The sequence below is a fragment of the Lactuca serriola genome, chromosome 8 (assembly GCF_051521515.1).
Source record: "Lactuca serriola cultivar US96UC23 chromosome 8, Lser_US96UC23_V15, whole genome shotgun sequence".
Lineage (NCBI taxonomy): Eukaryota > Viridiplantae > Streptophyta > Magnoliopsida > Asterales > Asteraceae > Lactuca > Lactuca serriola.
The window spans coordinates 167,576,788-167,597,312 of record NC_136415.1 but is presented as its reverse complement, the minus strand read 5'-3'; positions in this window follow the sequence as shown (position 1 = coordinate 167,597,312).

The following is a 20,525-nucleotide window of genomic DNA, read 5'->3' as shown; positions in this document are numbered from 1 at the left end:
CTTTTTGTGTGATAAACTCATCAAGGATGAATCTAGACAAGTCCCTAAGGCATGGTGAAGCATCTAGGCACCCTAAGGAACCACTTTGCACCATATTTGGTGTTTACGGTTTTGGGAGCCTCCCAAAACCGTGAACACCTTGATCTTGGTGTTCTTGGGACTTTTATTTGATGTTAATATGTAATACAAGCTTATTAACACTCAAGGATGGTAGTACTTACTATAAGGAAGCTTGAAACGGTGTAAGGTCCTAAGAACACTAGTGTGTGTTCTTGGTGTTTTGGAAAACTAGTCAAAACACATAAATGGATGGATTAAAGGATGTACAATCACTAGATTAAGTGATATACTAACTTGAAAGGGCTAGAAACAGTTACTAGATTGAAGATATTTGAACAAAACTTGGATGATGCTTGAGAGGATTTTTTGAGTTTTGCTCTTTTGGTAAATGGGGAGTAAACACAAAATGACTAGTTTTTGGGGAGTAAACTCATGCTTAAGGGATGAGTTTACGTTTTTGGATGATTTTTCGACCCAAACATAAAAGTTTCGTCGTGAACTTCTAAGACACGAGGTGTTTGCGGTTTTTAAATTTCAAAACCCGAGACGACACTTTCTTCCACCCGTTCGTTTAAAGATTAATTATTAAAATAATCAAATGAACTTATTTTTCCCAAAAACAAGTAAAAGTGAGCTTGACTTATAATATGAAGTGATTGACTTTTAGGGTTTGACCGAATGAAAATTTCGGGTTGTCACAGGAAATGAGGCAGAATCACTCACTCTAGGTCTATCCATATTAAGTATACATGGCTTTAATGTATATGTCGAGCCATTATAGCTCTACCTGATGAAATTTTTAATTTTATAACAGTGCTGCGACTTTCTCCATAACAGGGAAGTAATCACATTTAGAATTAGCCTTTTAATGTTTTCGGTTAGCTATCTAGGATTTAGAGACGTAGCAAAATCTATTGGGTTCTTTGATGCTTTTCCCTAAGCATTAGAGTTAGACTCCTCCTGTGCCCTTGTCGTTTCATTCGGGTGGACAGTCCTTCTCGAAGTGTCCAATCTCACCACATAGATGGCAAATTGGATTGGTCGCCACATTGGTGATTGATGTAATGAACTCAACCGGGGTTCTGCAGACGCGAGCGGTATGCCCCTTCATGTTGCACCTAGCACAAAAGAGTTCCCGGCATAAACCATGATGGTGGTAGCTACACTTGCTGCAAAGGGGAAGGTCTCCTAGGTATGGTCTTCTTGAAGTCGGGATGGAAGGGCTGGCAGGGATATTGACTGTCTCAGCTCGTTGCCCCTCGGAAGGTCCTTGAGCTGAGGTACTTCCCTCCTAGTTCTTGAACTTTCTCTTCATTGCATTTGGTTGAGGTTCTTGGGTGGCTGGGTACACAGAGGTTGGTTGCTGCTGTCAATTACTTGGATCGAGAATGCCGATAGGGCTCTTGCTAACATTGTCGTTGTTAGCATTCAGTTGAGCCATGACAGCTGCTACAGCTGCCGAGACTGCTGCTTGGAACGTAGCTTCATCGAATAGGAGAGTCGGTTTCCTGCCAGTAGATTGGTTACGCTTCTTCGGAGGCATGGTTTTCCTACACGGAGAGGAACACAAGCTGACGAGAGATGATGGTTAACCTGGACGCATCTGTCCTTACTATAATACGCATAAAATTTTCCCGCGCCTCGAATATTGGTTGTTTGAGTGTCGACCTACATCCCTATGATGTAGTCCGGGTATTCAAGGTAGGGGTATGAGTATCGGAGAAGCCATAAGATGGGAGTCGTTCCTACTAAGTTACCTTTATACTGGGAAAGATTCATTCTCCGGCTTGGAAAGATTTGAGGGAAGTACGTAACGAGCATCACAGAAGAAAAGGCTCATGAAGACTTATGGCTAAACATTCTCAGTCAAGGTTTTGAGATCCGATCTAATCGTATTACTTGCGACGGGAAAAGTCGATTTACGTAACACATAGTGTGAGTAGTCTAATCACTAACTCACTAAATTTTATTATTTTATGGGTGTATTAGCACGACAAGTACGAGGAGAAGACACTTCTCAGGTTCTATGTACTGGCTCCCTCTGTCTACCTCATATCCTTGACTGGGACCGACGTTGGTTTTCTTCGGATAGTTACCTAGGGTTCTTTTCTCGTGAAGACATATTGAATTTCTATTATACCTTACTTTTGATCCTGACTCTGAGTGTCATCACTCCATGTTGGATGACTAGAAATCTCAGAAGTTCAGATGAATTTCCCACCGATGTCCCTAAAAAGGTATAGGCACTTGGTGGTTTCAATAGTCTCCTCCTAGTTCATTTATTTCCGAACTGGAAATCTTCTCAATGAACTTCTCTTGGATCTGAATCAACTCTTCTGTCGAGCACTGAGGTGGATATGGTTTTCTACAGGGTTCGTGCGAGAATGGAAATGTCTAAAGAATCCTAAGAGAATATTAACATTTCACTGAGTGATCCATATCGAGTCCTGCTAAAATTAGATAGGGTACACAAATCATATATAGCTTAGATCCGATAGGCCTTCGAATATGTGATACTACTCTATATCCACATCCCAATTAGGAAAAGGAAATAGAGCGAAACCACACATTCTCAGTCTATGGGATCCTTATTATATATAACCTTGGAAGTGTACCCTTTGTAATCATAGGTATATCAATAAGCGATCTTTTTAGTTTCTCACACAAGGTTATCTATGGATCCTAAAATACCCCTATGGTATTTTAATTTCTTGTTTGATTCTTATCTTCTGAATATGATTCCGGGATTAATGTGAGTCTTTTAGTATTCCAAAATACTCCCATAGTATTTTAAACTTTAGGTTTGGCTCTAGCATTCCTAGTTGGTAAGTTTCAGACCTGTTGCAACACCACTATCACTCCCAAGCACACGTTCATCACATCTCGAATAAATGTAGTTGATCAGGTTACATTTATTCTAGCTTATGATTACATAACTGCCCAGGTTTGACGGTAATACTCTACATCCGAAGACTTTTATTCTTGTTCTTCTTGTGATACTTGTGTTCAAGTGTCTAGATTCTGGATGTTCTTATACTTTGGTAAAATATGGTTATATTTTAAAGTATAATTCTTGGTCGGAGTGTTTTATCCCTATGTATTTATAGGTTGTATATCTTTTATGAATTGATATACTTAACTCACTATAAACAATGCTCTGATACTAATCTCTCACACCCGAAAACCGGAACGGCGGAAACGTTTTGGGGTGGATGACGTCATGTCAAGTATCACAACATATGCAGTATAGTAATCAAAGTACAACAAACGTTGCATTAGTAGTAATAGTTTTACATAAGTTACATTTCATAGCAACATCAAAGTAATACAAGTAATAATATAGGTGCAGCTTAGTACTAGGATGTCTCCACAAAAGCTCCCGGAATGTACCTGTCTATCGCTGACCTGAGAATACAAGTTATTTTGAAAGCGAGTATCAACATTTTTATAAATGCTGGTGAGTTCATAAGTATTTAGTGTCATTTGTGTAAGTAAGCATTTTATTCAAAATAACTTTATAAAAAGTAGTAGTTTAGAATCTACGGTATATTAGCGTCCTTTCCAGAAAATCCTATATTTTCTAATTAAAAGCAGTCTTCTACCAAGACTCGACAATGTTATGTTTTAAAGAGAAATTTTCCCTGAAATACTATCATTACCCAAAATACGGTATTTGAATTTAAAGAAAGTAGGAGAATATCATTAGTCAAATACCAGGGGAAAATTACATATGCCTCAGCAGAAAACACTGCTGACTAAGGCAAAAGAAATCATAGACTCCAGGAGACTATCGAATGAATGATACGCCTGAATCAGTATAACAAAAGGAAACACAAACCCCAAACGGTATCAAATGTACGATACGGTTAGCAAGGTGTAAAACAATGGAACACAGACCCCAGACAGTATCAAATGAACGATATAGCTAGCAATGTTTATAATAAAGAAACACAGACCCCAGACAGTATCAACTGGACGATACAACTAGCAAGGTCTAAAACAAGGAACACATACCCCGGACAGTATCAAATGAACGATACAGCTAGCAAGGTCTAAAACAAGGAACACAGACCCCAAACGGTATCAAATGTACGATACGGTTAGCAAGGTGTAAAACAATGGAACACAGACCCCAGACAGTATCAAATGAACGATATAGCTAGCAATGTTTATAATAAAGAAACACAGACCCCAGACAGTATCAACTGGACGATACAACTAGCAAGGTCTAAAACAAGGAACACAGACCCCAGACAGTATCAAATGAATGGTACAGCTAGCAAGGTCTAAAACAAAGGGTAATCCTAAGAGTGTTGTTTGAAGAATACAGTGTTAATTCTCGTTACCATAAGGGCATGAATTATAAGGTAAAAATGGAGATACTCATACCCATACTGATTGACACTAGAGTACTTGACGCCCTGCAAGCGTCATAATAAAGGTGACATTTATCACCCCTTGGCTTGGTAGGCCATGGACTGTAGCTAGCAGTCAGGGTGCAGGAGTGTCAGTACCGTATAGATCTATACACACAATCCCCGCTCTCCCTCTAGGAGACTCTGGTTACCAACATGACGACGGGGAGATCCGTGTCCTGAGGATGCATCTCGTATTCTGAATTCTATTAGAGGTGCTGGAGAAATGATATAGACTCGCGAATGAACTGACTCCATTGGAATTCTCATATTAGAAAGAGTAAATAGAACCTCCTAACTATTCCTATAATAGTTACTAGTGTTTCTGATCTATGAATGATGAATGGAAGGATGCCCTTGCTACCCAAGGGAAATGAACTGGTCGATGTAAACCTTTATGTATATACGTGTATACATGATATATAACTAATGGTTAAACGTCCTTCAGACGGATATCTGATACCCACCAGACCACATCCCAATGAGGAAAAGGAAATACGGCGAACTAGCCTTCCTAAGTCTTTTAAACATTATTTATATAAATATACAAGTACAGGCATGCATTTAACGAAGTAGAAACCTAGAAGTATAGAAGAAAATTTTGATAAAACCTTTGGAAAACCTTTAAAAATAAGAATTTACGACTTGATATCGTTATGTAAAACAAGCTTTGAAAACCGTTCAGAAACACATTTTGATTATAATTTGATAATACAATAAGTAAAGAAAACCTTTGTTTAAAACACTGCTGTAACCGGTTTAGAAGTAAAACATATAGCACGAGAGATAATTTGAGAAAATATTTAAACAAGTAAAGATGTTTTCGAAAACCATTTATAGTATTATACTTGGTAAAACAGCTGAAAGTATTATAAATCCTTGTGCATGCAGGTTATTAATCACATATGATTGATATGATAACTAGCATGTTTTAACTTGTATTCCCCCCAGAAAAGCATGTAAAAACATTTAAAAGGTTAATTCAGGGGTATGAACTCACCTGTTGTAAGTGGATCGGATGGAGGTGCCGATTGGGTGCTCGGAGTCAAGTAAAGACTTGCACACACTTAGTGACCTATTAACATATGATGACATATGTTTATATAAAATTATTAATTATAATACTAATTAAACATGGAAAAGCATCCTAATGTGTGGAAAACACTTTGGTCAAGTGCTAGGAGGCTATTGGGTTGCAAATAAGGAAGTGTATGGCCTAGTTAGGGAGTTTACTCTTCAAGAGTAAACCCTTTATAGAGTTTAGGGCCCAAAGACCATATCCCCATGATTTTATGGCCGTAAACTCATGGGTGGTGTGCTCTTGGATGATTTAAGGTCTTATCTCACTCATAGAATCATGCTAGAGTCGAATCAAGGGCTAAGGAAGTGATTGCGGCTCAAAATGGACACAATAGGGAGTTTACGGTCAATTGACCACTCCTTGAGGAGTTTACGGCCGTAAACACATGATTTTACGGTCGTAAACTCATGTTAGCCCATTCCTTTTGTGCTTTGGCTGTTCTAGGCTATGTAGGCAAGGTTCTAGTCACTTATATGAGCATAGGAAGGTGTTAAAGGCACTTAAACACCTTGAAAAGGTGTTTACGGTCTATGAAGGTGTTCTTGGTGAATTTACTACCTTAAACACATGAGTTTATCGCCTTAAACTCATGTTAGTCCATGAATCATGTGTTTTGGTGCATCAAATGAAGGATTACAAGGCTCTAGGTACTCATGGAGGCTTTTGGAGGTGTTTGAGGGGTAGTTTAACACCCAAAAATGTGTTCATGGTCCTTGAAGATGGATTCACGGTCCAAGAATGTTCTTAGACCGTAAACTCTTGTTTACTCCCCATATGATAAGATTTTGGTGTTCTAAGTCCTTTAATGTAAGCCCCTAAGTCATTACTAAGCAGTAGAAGTGGTTTGGAGGGGTTTTTAGGCACCAAAACCCGCTTTCAAGGTGTTTACGGTTTTGGGATGCTCCCAAGACCGTAAACTCTTGTTCTTGGGCTTTTTGGATGTTTAAGCCAAGAATTTGCAAGTGTGACATGCTAAACAACAAGCTAGGAAGGTTAACTTACCGTTTTGAAGCTCGAAAGGGCGATTTTTGACCAAAACCCGATTTGTAGAGAGAGAAAGTAGAGAGAGACTCCTAAGGTATGAAAAGGGTTGGAATGAAACCCACTCAACCCTTATATAGGGTGGAGTTTATGGCCTAGTTGGGGGTCCACCTGACACCAACCGTGAACGGGGTTTTTCACGACTACCGTTAAACACGGAAAATTTTAAAATTATACCTCCTTAATTTTGGTTCGCTTGACGAATATTATTTAAAATATTCCAACGGGTATAAATCTGGTCAAAAATATTTTCGGGATAAATTTGGCTAATTTTTGACGTACTTAATTTCGACGTTAAAACTAACGGAAATTTTTGGGTTGTCACACTTAAATATGTGGTTGGTGAAGGGGAACTTTGGCGCTCCTGAATACTACAATAGTACACATGAGTTTTGTTCTTGGACAAAATTCGATCTTACAGAACTCCCAAATGCTCCATTCTATAATCCCTCCAAGGACCCTCAAACATTCAATTTCAAATTCTTTTTGAAGCGACAGGCCAAAGAAAAAATTTTCCGGAATGAAGATAGCCAACTCTCGGATTACAAGAGATCTAGAGGTGCTTGACCCCAAAACAAACGAGCCAATGAAGATAGTGTTGTGGCCTGCTACTAAACAGCTGAAAGAAATTCCAATTCCTCAACACTTTCAAGATGGATATCTAGATTGGACGGAATTTTGGGCTTTTGATGAGGTCATAGCCACTGCAGCAATCAAGTTTTCAGACTGTAACATTTTCCTTCGACTTGTTGAAGCTAAGGATCCTCAGAGGTTCAGGGAGAGAGATTTTCACACCTTGGAAAAACATTAAATAATTTGTAAATCGGACATCTTGGAGGAAGCTGCTAAAGAGTACACATGAATGGTTGCAAAGATCATTGCCAACAGGCTTTGGATGGGGGCTATTGAAAGATCGGATGTGAGGCTTCTAGAGAACCCATGATAAAAGAAGACTCAGCTTATGCTAGCCACAAACAAAGGGGAGATTGATAGGTCATAGATTTGTGGTTTGGGAGAGGAAATCATTTGTATAAGTTGTATAGGGTCTTGATCTCGTAATGTGTGTATGTGTGTGTTTGTTTCTGTTTATGGTTAAGTTGCTGTTCACGGCCGTGAACTAGTTTACGACCGTAAACAAGTTTACAACCACACTCACGTTTACAGATAGTGAATCGATATAAATAGTATGTGTCAGAGTCTATCAGAAGTGATGTATCAATAGAGTTTACGGTCAGTGTGTGTGTTCTTCAAGGTTTACCAAATGTTTCGTGAATGAACGTGTGCATTGCTTGATTATGTTATTCATCTACTCATTCTTGTTATTTTTTCTTTTAATCACTGGTTTGATTCACTCAATTTTGACCTTACACAACTCGTCGAGTCAGGGCATGGACTCGTCGAGTTCATCATAGAACTTGTTGATTTGCAAAAACAGAAAACGATTTCTGCATTGCATTCAATTTGGATAGTTCACTACTGCATCAAATATAACAGAAAAACATCCTAGGCTTTGATACCACTGATGGGTTTTGAGCGTAAAAATATCCTATGAGATTATGCAGCCCTAATTTCTTTGGATCTAATTTTTTCTCTAGTTATAGATGCAAATAGAAAATCCAAATCAATAACCCTAATACTAGCATACAATTTTCGAAAACCAATATGAAACTGAGATTAGAATGTTACCTTTCTTTTTATCTTTTAATAACAAGGATTTCACGGATGGTCTTGACTTTTGAAAGCTTTAGTGTCCTAAGCGTTGCACCTCAAATGGAGTCACAAACACAAATAGAATAGAATGAGTGAGTGAGAGGGTAGAAATCAGCTAGGGTTTCTCCTTGGGAAGCAGTGGCCGATTTTGAGAGTTCTAGGGGTCCTTATGTAGTTGTGGCTGCTAGGGTTTTTCAGGTGGAAACCCTAATCCTTGCTTAGGCTCCAAGTAGCCCATCGACACTCCTTCTAGAAGTCCTTGGATCATTTCTTTATAGCCTTCTATAGATTTCATCCAACCCATTCGAAGGTAGTCCGACAGGCCAGTTTGCAACTATCCATGGTTTGCATAACCATTCCCCATACTTTTAATCAGTTCCTTTAATCCCAAAATTAACACCAAATTAACACCAAGATATCCTTGAAACCCTCACCATCCACCTCAACCACAGAGTGCACATCACACCAACGAGGCACCACGGTCCAACAAACCATTAGACTCCGCTACCTCGACTGAAGAGAAAAATGAAGCCATTATCTATCATAAGTGCCATAAAGAGAATCACTTTGCCAAAGACTACAAATCAAATGTGGTTAAGGAGAAGGCATTATACGTTAGAATGGCCCAAGCGATGGAGGAAAAAGAAAAAGCCAGAGCGTATGTTACTCAAGTGAAGAGGGATCATCAAGCATGGTAATCCGGAGATGAGGATGAAGAGTTTGACAACAACAAGAGAAAAGGGAAAATATGCATGGTTGCAACTACTGAAGAGGACAAATTAATGAATTTGTTGAGGAATTACTACTAAATGGGCAAAGATGGCACTCTCAACATCGTCAAACAAGTAAAAATCATGATCTATTCTAAAAATTTCATGCATGATTGTGAACCATACTTAGAAACACTTAATGACACATATGCTTCTGTCCTTTCAGACTACAAGAAAGTAGTAGATGAAAACAATATAGCGTCCCAAGAGCTATATCATGTAAGAGGAAAACTTGGGGATAAGAGACTTAAGGTTGCCATGCTAGAAAAAGATTTGCTGTTAGAAAAGGATGCTAGGATGTTGAATGAAACTCAATTATATATTGCTTTAAGGTTTCCATGCCAACGAATGACAAAACAATCCCCGAAGACATAATGTGTCATTTCGGTAGACTTCATGAACTGATTAACAACTGTCTCATTGAGAAAAATCATCCAGAATCATCGGGTAATCCATGTGAACAATTACCAATCATTGGTACAATTTATTCCAATTCGCAGTCCGCTTCATATGAAGAAATCATCGTGGAAGGACCAGAGTTAGTTGTAAATTGCCCATCCTTGCCTCCCATAAAGTGTCTCAACAAAAAAACATCATTGACATAATATGTGGTAGTACAATCATCTGGACCGTAGACCACATTCAAAAGCATAGTGACTATTCAGCCCATTCTTTATGAATTACCAATTGAAAATTTTGAATTTGGCCAATATTGTTAGAATCCTGAAATTTCTAGTTTGGATGACTCAATTCGTCGTTTTTCAACTCATTCGAAGGTTTTCAGGAAACCGCAGTTAAATATTTTTGGTTGCGTTTCTCCAAATACTCAAGCAAAATTGTATTTCAAAGAGGAAATCATATCCCGAGGTAAAAATCAAGATACTGATCTCAAAAATCAAAACATTCAAACAAGCCAAGTTTTCAAGTCAAATGAATATCGAAAAACCCACTGCTCCCAAAAATCATTCAAAAAATACAGCAGTAAAAGGATCAAATAGAAAGGAATGTATAGTGACAAAAACCTTTTTAAACACTCCTACAATATTCCAAAAGTAAGTCACGTCTTTTCAACAATATTCCTTAAACGATCCATAGTGGAAAGGTATTTTACCAACTCCTGATCACTCAAAATTACATCAATCTGTCATCTGGTCAAAACCTTGGAGTAGTTCACGTGCCAAAACTTTTTCGAGTCCCTAGAGCATTGCAACGAAATATCACCCAAGAATCGGTCACAAGTCTCCAACCACACCCTCATGACAGTTAACAAAGTACGATGTCTAGATAAACAAGAAAAATCTCTTATTTGGTTTTTACCCACTAAAAGTGTCACGTCTAACCCAACCTTGTAATGTCCCAAAAAATGTAAAACATCCTAGACTAGGTTCAAAAAATGTAAAGCAACATGTTCCTAAGTCCTATATGTATACATCCATTAAGAAAATTTCTCATGTGACCTTGGTCTCCAAACTTGTTTGGGTGCCTATACTAATTGTTTAATTTGTAGGCAATGTGCAAGGAGGAACAAGAAGAGAAGTGGTTAATCGATAGTGCCTGCTCCTTACACATGACCAGAATCTTATAATACCTTCGCGACTTCAGGCCCATCTATAATGGTGGGCACAACACATTTGGAAACAATGCAAATGGAATCATCAGGGGTTACGATATGTTGACCACGAGAAGTATCTCCATTCAAAGAGTTGCTTACGTAGAAGGCCAAAAGCATAACTTGATCACCGTAGGCTAACTTTGCAATGCTGGTCATCGGGTTGAGTTTCATAATGAATATTGCTACATAATGACAAATGATAGAAACACTTACTTGATCAAGTCCAAAGCTAATGGGACAATGTATCATTTGGATGTCTCATTGATCATTGGTAAACCACAGTCGTGTTTTCTCTGAAAAGCGGTTTCTGAAGTATGTTGGTTATGGAACCGCAAACTAGCTCATCTCAAATTCAGATACATCAACAACCTCGTAAGCAAAGAATTGGTCCGTGGTCTCCCAATCCTGAAGTACAATAATGATACGTTGTGCCCAACTTGTGAGTGTAGAAAACAAACAAAGGGAAGTCATACTATTATTGTTGATTCTTCAATCATTGAACCTTTAAAGCTACTTCATATTGATCTCTACGGTCCATCTACCGTAGCCAGTCTTCATCACATGAAAGAAATTTTGGTTATAGTTGATGACTTTACTCGCTTCACTTGGGACTTCGTCTCGAGACTCAAATCCAACACACCACAGATCATTATCAACTTCATAAAAGATATAGAGCTCCAAATCAAGCTACAAGTCAGAAGGATAAGAAGTGACAATGGAACCAAATTCACTAATCAACTCTTGAATAGTTTCTTGGTTTCCAAGGGCATCAGTCACAACTTTTCACACATTGGTCGAAGCTGCTAAAACGATGTTCAACTTTGCCAACCTTCCTCTGTACTTCTGGGCAGATGCAATGGTAAATGCATGCTTTGTTCAAAACCGAAGCATCATTTGTAAATGTATTCATAGGACTCCATATAAGGCTCTCTACAACCGCAAACCCAATGTGCAATTCTACCATATTTTTGGAAGCAGATGTTTTTTGATCAAAAAGAAGGATAACCTTAACAAATTTGAACCAAAATCAGATGAAGTCATTTTTCTTGAATACTAAACCAAAAATGTAGCCTACATGGTTCTCGTAAGATGTACAACACTGATAGTCGAAAGCTTCGTTGTCAAATTTGATGACTATTACGTCCGCCACACTACTCTGTCAACTGAAACAAAATCTATGCTGGAAAGTGATATCCAAGCCTCTTCGGGTCCGTTGAACATAGCTGAAATCAACTATGATGATCTATTTGATCCCGCAGAGACAACTCATCTCACTAATATTCTAGTGTCTCTGTTATCCCAACAACAACAAGCTAAGATATTTGGTCTAATATTGTCTGAATATTTGTCACTCAATACTTCTACCTCACCGGTTGAGGGGGAAAGTTGAACTCCGTTGGAAGTGACAACCATCTAGGTTCTAGTACTAGAAGATACAACTCTGGTTTCTACCCGTAAAGTCACTATCGAATCTAATGTTTCAATAGACTCTGAGGATGAAAAAGTTGAGAACATTGATACAAGATCGGATTCAAGGGTTATCACTCATTTATCAATCCAGCGGAAACGAATGTCATTGGTTCAAAGGGAACCGTGTTCGGTTCAGGGTAACTCCCACCCTCAATTCACGAGGAACCTCCTTCAACAGCTACAGTTCAAATTCCTGTAGTCCAAGACACATCTGCAGGTTGCTTCCAAGTCGAGGGGGAACTATCTTCTCCAACCGCAGAGTACTCTGACGTTGAATATATTCCTTCAATCGCAGATGCATATCACCAACATACTCGTCTTCACATTTGGACAAAGAATCACCCACCGGTTCAAATCATCGGAAACCCATCCGTAGGTATCCCAAGTCGTTCCTCTAGTGATTTAACCGACCACTTTCATTATGCAACTTTGATGTCCTCATTGGAGCCTCGAACCATAAAAGAAGCACTCCTGGAGCATGACTGGATCACTTCAATGCACGAGGAGTTAGCTAATTCTAAGAGGAATAAACTATGGAAAATCATGCGAAAGCCAAAAGGCCACATAATAGTTGGTATAAGATGGGTATATAAGAACAAGCTAGATGACTCCGGTGCAGTGGTAAGAAACTAAGCCCAGCTAGTTTTAAGGTGTACAGTCAACATGAAGACGTTGACTATGATGAAACACATGCCCTCATATCTAAAATGGAAGCAATACACATTTTCTTAACATATGCGGCACAAAAAAACATCAAAGTGCATCAAATGGATGTAAAAAATGCCTTTCTGAATGGAGAACTGAAAGAAGAAGTTTACCTAGAACAACCTTCAGGCTTTGTGAGTCTAGAATTTCCAAACCACCACTACAAGTTAGAGAAAGCAGTATACGGTCTGAAGCAAGCATCAAGGGCATGCTATGAGACTATTTCTAAGTTTCTTGTCATGTCGGGATACAAAAAGGTGTGATTGATCCCATTTTATTTAGAAGGGAAAATGGTAATGACTTGATGCTCTCCCAAATATATGCGGATAATATCATTTTTGGATCAACAGATCAAGGTATGGTGAATGACTTTGCAAGGCTCATTACAAGGAGATTTCAAATGAGCATGAATAGAGAGATCAACTTCTTTCTGGGACTTCATGTAAAACAAGTCCCTTTAGGGATATTCATTCATCATGTAAAGTATAGTACTAACTTTATGAAGAATTTTTCCATAGATAATTGCACCTCAACCAAGGTCTCAATGGCCTTTGGATACAACATCTCACCTGACTCTACCGGAGAGTCAGTTGACCAAAAAATCTACCGAGCAATGATTGGGTCATTGATGTACCTCACCACAAGTCGACCGGATATTGTCTTTGCAACAGGCTTATGTTCTTGGTACCAAGCTGACCTTAAAATATCTCACTTGACCGCAGTCAAGCAAATCCTTAGATATCTAAAGGGAAGTAAAGCGTTAGGCCTCTGGTACCCTATGAGAAATGACTTCAACCTTCAAGCCTTCATAGATGCAGATCATGCAGCATGCATATTAGATCGTAAAAACACTTTGGGTGAATGCCAGTTCTTAGGAGGAAGATGAGTTAGTTGGTCTTTAAGGAACCAAAACTATGTTTCGTTGTCTACCGCTGAGGCAGAATATTTGGCCACAGGCAGTTGTTGTCCCCAAGTCCTTTGGAGGAAGGCTCAACTTATTGACTACGGTTACAAGATGTTGCGGGTGCCAAATTACTGTAATTAAGAGAGTGCTATAGCAATTTCTCATAATCGTATTCATCACTCTAAGATGAAGTATAAAATTTGATTAATGTTTGATAATTAAATTTTTAGGTCTTTGATTATATTCCATAACATAATTAATTAAATTTGATATAATGAGGTTTATACCAACTCTTATAGAGTTTTTAGGTTTTAAAGTTTATAAATTCGCATTTTAGGGATTTTGGAACATTATTTGATATTTAACATCATAATGACGTGAATTTAGAACTTTTTAATTTGTTTCTAGGGTTTCATACCCGTTTTCATTTTTGACAAATGTTTGGATTTTTATTCTAATTTGAGTGTTGGCATTTCCTATAATAGTTAGATTACTTACTAGATTCGTAAGAGTCAAATATATTAGTCCTAGATTTTAGTTGGACCCTAGTTTCTACTAGATTGTGACCTAATTTCTACTACTAGGCCATGACATGATGTGTATCTATGGTTTATGAAAAGATGCATTAGTCCGGGAATGACCTGAATTTGACAGTTGTCACATTGTTCGACATATACTATTTCATCCAAGATTCCATTGAGAAATGCAAACTTATCATCCATTTGGTAAAAATTGAAGTCCTTGTGTGCTGTATAAGCCAAAAATGTTCGAACAGCCTCGAGTCTTGCTATAGGGGCAAAGGTTTCCTCATAATGGATAACCTCTTGTTGCGACTATCGTTTTACAACTAGACTAGCTTTTCTTCTAATCACATAACCTTCCTTATCAGTTTTATTATTAAAAAGTGAATTTTAAGCCAATCACTGGTACATCATCAAGTTGTAGAACAAGTCGCTACACCTTGTTCGCTCAAATTCTGCAAGTTCAGATTGCATAGAAACAACCCAATCAAGATGTTCCATAGCAACCTTTATTTATTTTGGTTCGATTTTGTAAATGAAAAAATTGAAAATGCAAAATTCTTGATTAACATTAAGTACCTCATTTTTAGCACGACGTTGAGCCCTCGTTAGAAGTCTAGCATGAGGATCACCAAGAATTTGTTCTTGAGGATGATTTTGTGTCTATTTGTCCAAAAGTGAATATGCAGGATCAAAGTCCAAAGGTGCATCTACAAATAATTCATCTGTTTCTAATCCTTTAGCTACATTCAATACAATATTTGTCATATCGTGAAAAACATCCTTTTGTGTAGTAGAATTAGTTAGAATTGATCAATGGTGCTCCCTTCAAAAAAAGAATTAGAATGATTATGCTCCCCCTTGTTATCAGCATTCAAATGATCATGCTCCCTCTCAAATGTATGCTCCCCCTCAACATTAGATATCGAATTAAAGTGCTCCTCCTCCACTTGATCAACTTGCAACATTGGGTGATTTTCGAATTGTATTGGAGAATTCATTGCGGATTGTGAGACATAATCATCTTGAGTTATAGTTGATTTATCAAAATGCTTTGATGCTTCAGGAACCTAATTATCTGTTGCATTTACTTCAACGTCGATTGTCGCTTCAGGAACACCAAAGATTAAGTCATAATCAAAATCGAAAGAATTTTAAATAGATGACTCATCAGATGATTCCTTAGCATTGTCCTGCTGATCGAAACTCTTTTGGACACGTTTCATAAAATAATCATCAAAATTTAGATTGAATGTTTGTTTAGTCTTCGATGTTCGCTTGTTCAACACCCAATATGCAACAAAATTGTGTGAATATCCCAAGAATATCCCTTCATCAGCTTTTGACTGAAATTTTAAAAGGTTATCCTTAAGATTCATAATAAAGCACCTGCAACTAAAAACATTGAAAATTTTCACGTTTGGTTTTTGATTGTTAATGATTTCATAAGTGGTGATCTTAAAACGATGATGAATGAAAGATCTGTATTGAGTAAAACAAGCTGTCAAAACAGCCTCCGCCCATGGATATTGATGTAGACTCGCATATGTGAGCATAGTCCTCTCTGCTTCGCATAATGATCTGTTTCTCTTTTGCCAACACCGTTTTGTTCTGGTGTGTAAGGAGTTGATAAATTATGAGCAATTCCAAGATCAGACAGAAATTTATCATGAATTTGATTCTATAATTCTATTCCATTGTCACTTTTGATCTTTCACACATTCTTGCAAGAACTTAGTTTTATATGCGTAATGAAATCGATCATTACTTTTGCAGTTTCAGACTTCTGTCAAAGAAAGTATACCCAAGTGAACCTCGAAAAGTCATCAACAATGACCATTATGTACATTTTCTTGTTGAGTGTCTCAACAGTCAAAGGGCCACATAGATCAATTTAAGGTAATTCAAGAGGTTCGATGATGTTTGAATCGATGACTAGTGGGTGACCTTGTCAATGTTGCTTCCCTTGTTCACACATTGCACATAACGAATCGTTATCAAATTTTAAAAGGGTAAGCCACATGCAAGATCATTTACTACCAATTTGTTCAGATTTTTGAAGTTCAAGTGAGAAAGTCTTCTATGCCACAACCAAGGTAGATTTGACGATGCCTTTAAGTGAAAACAAAATCTCGGCCAAAAAAGACCGATTTCATTTATGCTTTTTAAACATTTTCAAAGTAAATCACTTTAATTTTAAAAGAGATGCGGAATTTGTTCCCAAAAACAAAACATGATAAAATAGATATTTATCAAAACATTTCATAAAAAAATATGATTTCATTTCATAATCAAAAGTCGGGATGTCATGTTCCGATTCAGATCATAAAGCATAAACGATTACATTACAAGTCATTCAACAAATATATACATATACAGTCTTGTAAACAAAACAACTTGATGATTCGCCCATCTTAAGCTCTTGCGCCACTTTCTGTAATACAAATAAGCTGAGTGGGTCAGGCTTGGGAGCCTGGTGAGCATATAGGGTTTTCAACCCACAATAAATAATTATATTTAATTTCAACAAACAATAATAAACCCGATTACCCATTCCCGTTATCCTCACTTTACGTCCTGAAAAATAACATCTATTATAAGGAACCTAATTCAGGATTTTCATCGGGACAGACATTACTGCAGAGGGGCTTCCTCAACAATAAGTGTCCTAAAGGCAACCATGTGGGGGATAGAGTACACTGGTGAACACGTCGTTCACAACACCTACAGGTTATGACCCTGCTAGTGTTCCACAAGACAGTCTAGAATAGTCTGTGGTCGTCATCCGTACTCTGCTGAATGACTAGAATAAGACCAACAACACCGAGGCCTCTCATCTGTTTATTACACACCAACTATCTACCCACGTTCTACCCAACATATTAGTAGATAAAAATATACATTTTGATGCATAGTTTAAAAACTTGCATAGCGTGCTTTAATCAATACATATTCCACATAACAGATGAGGCACACACACATAACACGTATTTCATAGAGAATAAATCAGATCTATGAGATAGAAGAGAGTGAATATCCATTCACACATATAACAACAAAATATATACACATAGCACGTATTTTATATAAAATACTTAATAATATTGCGTCAGAAGAAAATGACTATACACTCACTTGATCAGAAGATGATCGGGCAACACTACGGCTTGCAGAAGTAGTATTTCTTTGTAGATCTGGAAAATCTTCACAAAAACCGGCTCCTCGCGGGCAGCGCTTCAGCTCGGGAATAACGCTCTTCGGGATCCTCGGGGCTTCAGATCTTGCTTCGGGGCTCGGGAATATTACCGGGGCTCTGGGGTATAAATGGCACTCTAAATGAGGCAAAGACTACAGAGAAAAGGAAGAAGTTGTAAAAGAACTAAGGCTGCCTTCGCATCCCCTTTTATAGGGTTGATCCTCGGAAGTACGCTGGGCGTAACTTCGGGGTATGCAGGGCGTAATGCCTAGGTTTCCGTCATCCCTTGCATCATCGGTCCTCTACGTCATCGCATACGAACTCATAACACTCGAGTGGTACGCTGGGCGTACACCAGTACGCTGAGTGTACTTCGGATGAGTCCACTGACTCCTCTTCGGATAATACCAAGATTTCGAATTAAAATTAAATATTAACTATTTAATAAACTTTGAAAATTCATATCTCCATCATATGAACTCCGTTTTCGATGTTCTTTATATCCACGTGTAGGTGAGACTATGCTCTACAACTTTTGTTTAGACTCCATCGGCTAATTTTGATTTTATTTTTATTAATTATTTTTAGTAGGCCGGGACAGAAAAACTTTGTTATAAATTCAAAACTTCTTCGTCCGATGTCCGTTCTCGCCTAACTTTTCATCGTTTCGCTACTAACAACGAGATCTTCGATTCTCGTTTAGATTGTTTCGGCTAAAAACCGCTCGATCTCAAATCGAGTATTCGGGCTGCATACTGCCAAGTCGAAACTTCAGAAAATCGTAACTTCCTCACACGAAGTCAGATTTAGGCGTTCTATATATATTCGGAAACCTCGTTTCAACTACTACAACACTAACCAAAGATATCGAGTTTATTTTACACTTAAATTTTGACGCTCATTTTGTTCTTAATTTAATTATATCACATAATTAAGCAAAAATAAACAGATAATTCACAAAATTCACAAATATTACATTTTTTTATTATTTCAAATTGGGTTACAAAGGTTAACCAAGACTATTACATTGCTAAAAATGGCAAGCCCAGAAACACAGGCGTTACAATTCTCCCCACCTTAGGATGATTCCGTCCCCGGAATCACACATCAGCAAACAAATGTGGATAGTGACTCATCATGTCACTCTCCGCCTCCTAGGTGAGATTCGGCCCATTCGCGTGTTTCCATCGGACAAGCACTAACTCAACCATCTTACGTCGTAATTTCTAAGTCTTTCGGTCAACGATTGCCTCTGGTTCTTCAATCAACCTTTTGTTCACATTGATTCTTAACTCCGAAAGTGGTATCATGTCGGGTACTTCTCCCATGAACTTCCTCAAATAACACACATGAAAAGTGTTATGAATTCCATTCAGTTCTTCTGGTAGTTCGAGCTTGTAAGCTTGGTTTCCAATTCTCTGAAGAACTTTAAACGGTCCAACAAACCTTGGACTTAATTTTCCCCTTTTACCAAATCTTATAAGTCCCTTCCACGGCGAGACTTTAAGCAAAACCGAATCTTCAACTTCAAAAGTCATCGGCCTTCGCTTTTTGTCAGCATAACTCTTTTGACGATCCTGAGCTGCTAACATTCTTTCCTTAATTATTTTCAACTTTTCAGCAGTTTGATGGACTATCTCAGGTCCCATAAACTGCTTTTCCCCAGCCGCAAGCCATCAAGACGGCGTACGACACTTCTGTCCATACAAAGCTTGATAAGGTGTCATCTTAATGCTCGAGTGAAAACTATTATTGTAGGAAAATTCTACCAATGGTAAATGTTCATCCCAATTACCTAGGAATTCCAGGGTACATGCTCTCAGCATATCTTCAAGTGTTTGTATCGTCCGTTCGCTCTGACCATCAGTCTGCGGATGGTAAGCTGTACTTAAATACAACTTGGTACCTAATTCCTCTTGTAGACTTTTCCAAAATCGTGAGGTGAAACGGCTATCACGATCTGACACAATCGTTAACGGAACACCGTGAAGCCTCACAATTTCCTTTACATAAGAATTCTCAAGCTTTTCCATAGACCATTTCTCGTTGGCTGCTATGAAATGCGCACTCTTAGTGAATCGATCAACGACCACCCAAATCATGTCATGACCATTCTTTGTTCTAGGTAGTTTAGTGAAAAAATCCATAACAATGTCTTCCCACTTACCCATAGGCACAGGAAAAGGTTCTAAACTCTCGTATGGTTTCTGATGTTGTGCCTTGACTCTTGCACAGGTCACACACTCCGCCACATACTTCGCAATGTCGAGCTTCATCGTCGGCCACCAGTAGTAGGGTTTCAGGTCCCTATACATTTTAGTGCTACCGGGATGAATCGAGTACATGGTTTTGTGAGCTTCTTCCATCAGAAGATCTCTGACTCCTCCTCTCTTAGGTATCCAAATCCGATCTTGGAACACCTTCAGTCCATGATTGTTTACACCGAACACCAATGTTTTGCCCAAACGTTCCTCCTTTCGGTCATTCTTCTCAAAAGCTTCGCTTTGAGCTTTCTTTATACTTTCCAAAATAGTCGAGACAACTTCAATTCTCAACGCTCTTGGCCTTTTCCTTTCAAGATTGACTTTCCGACTGAGAGCATTAGCAACAACATTAGCTTTACCAGGGTGCTAAAGTATCTCACAGTCGTAGTCCTTGAGGAATTCCAGCCAGCGTCATTGCCTCATATTTAATTCCTTCTGATTAAAGAGATATTAGAGACTCTTATGATCAGTGAAAAGTTTGCACTTCGTGCCATAGAGGTAATGCCTCCATATTTTCAGAGCGAAAACTACCACTGCCAACTCCAAATCATGAGATAGGTAGTTCTTTTCATGCTCTTTCAATTGTCGAGACGCATAAGCGATCACCTTATCCCTTTGGGTCAGTACACAACCCAATCCAACCCCAGACGCATCGCTATAAATAGCGAAGTCTTCAACTCCATCAGGTAGAGAATGTATCGGTGCCTCGCATAGTTTCTTCTTTAGCTTCTCGAATGCTTCTTTATGCTTATCACTCCAAACATAAGTAGCTCCTT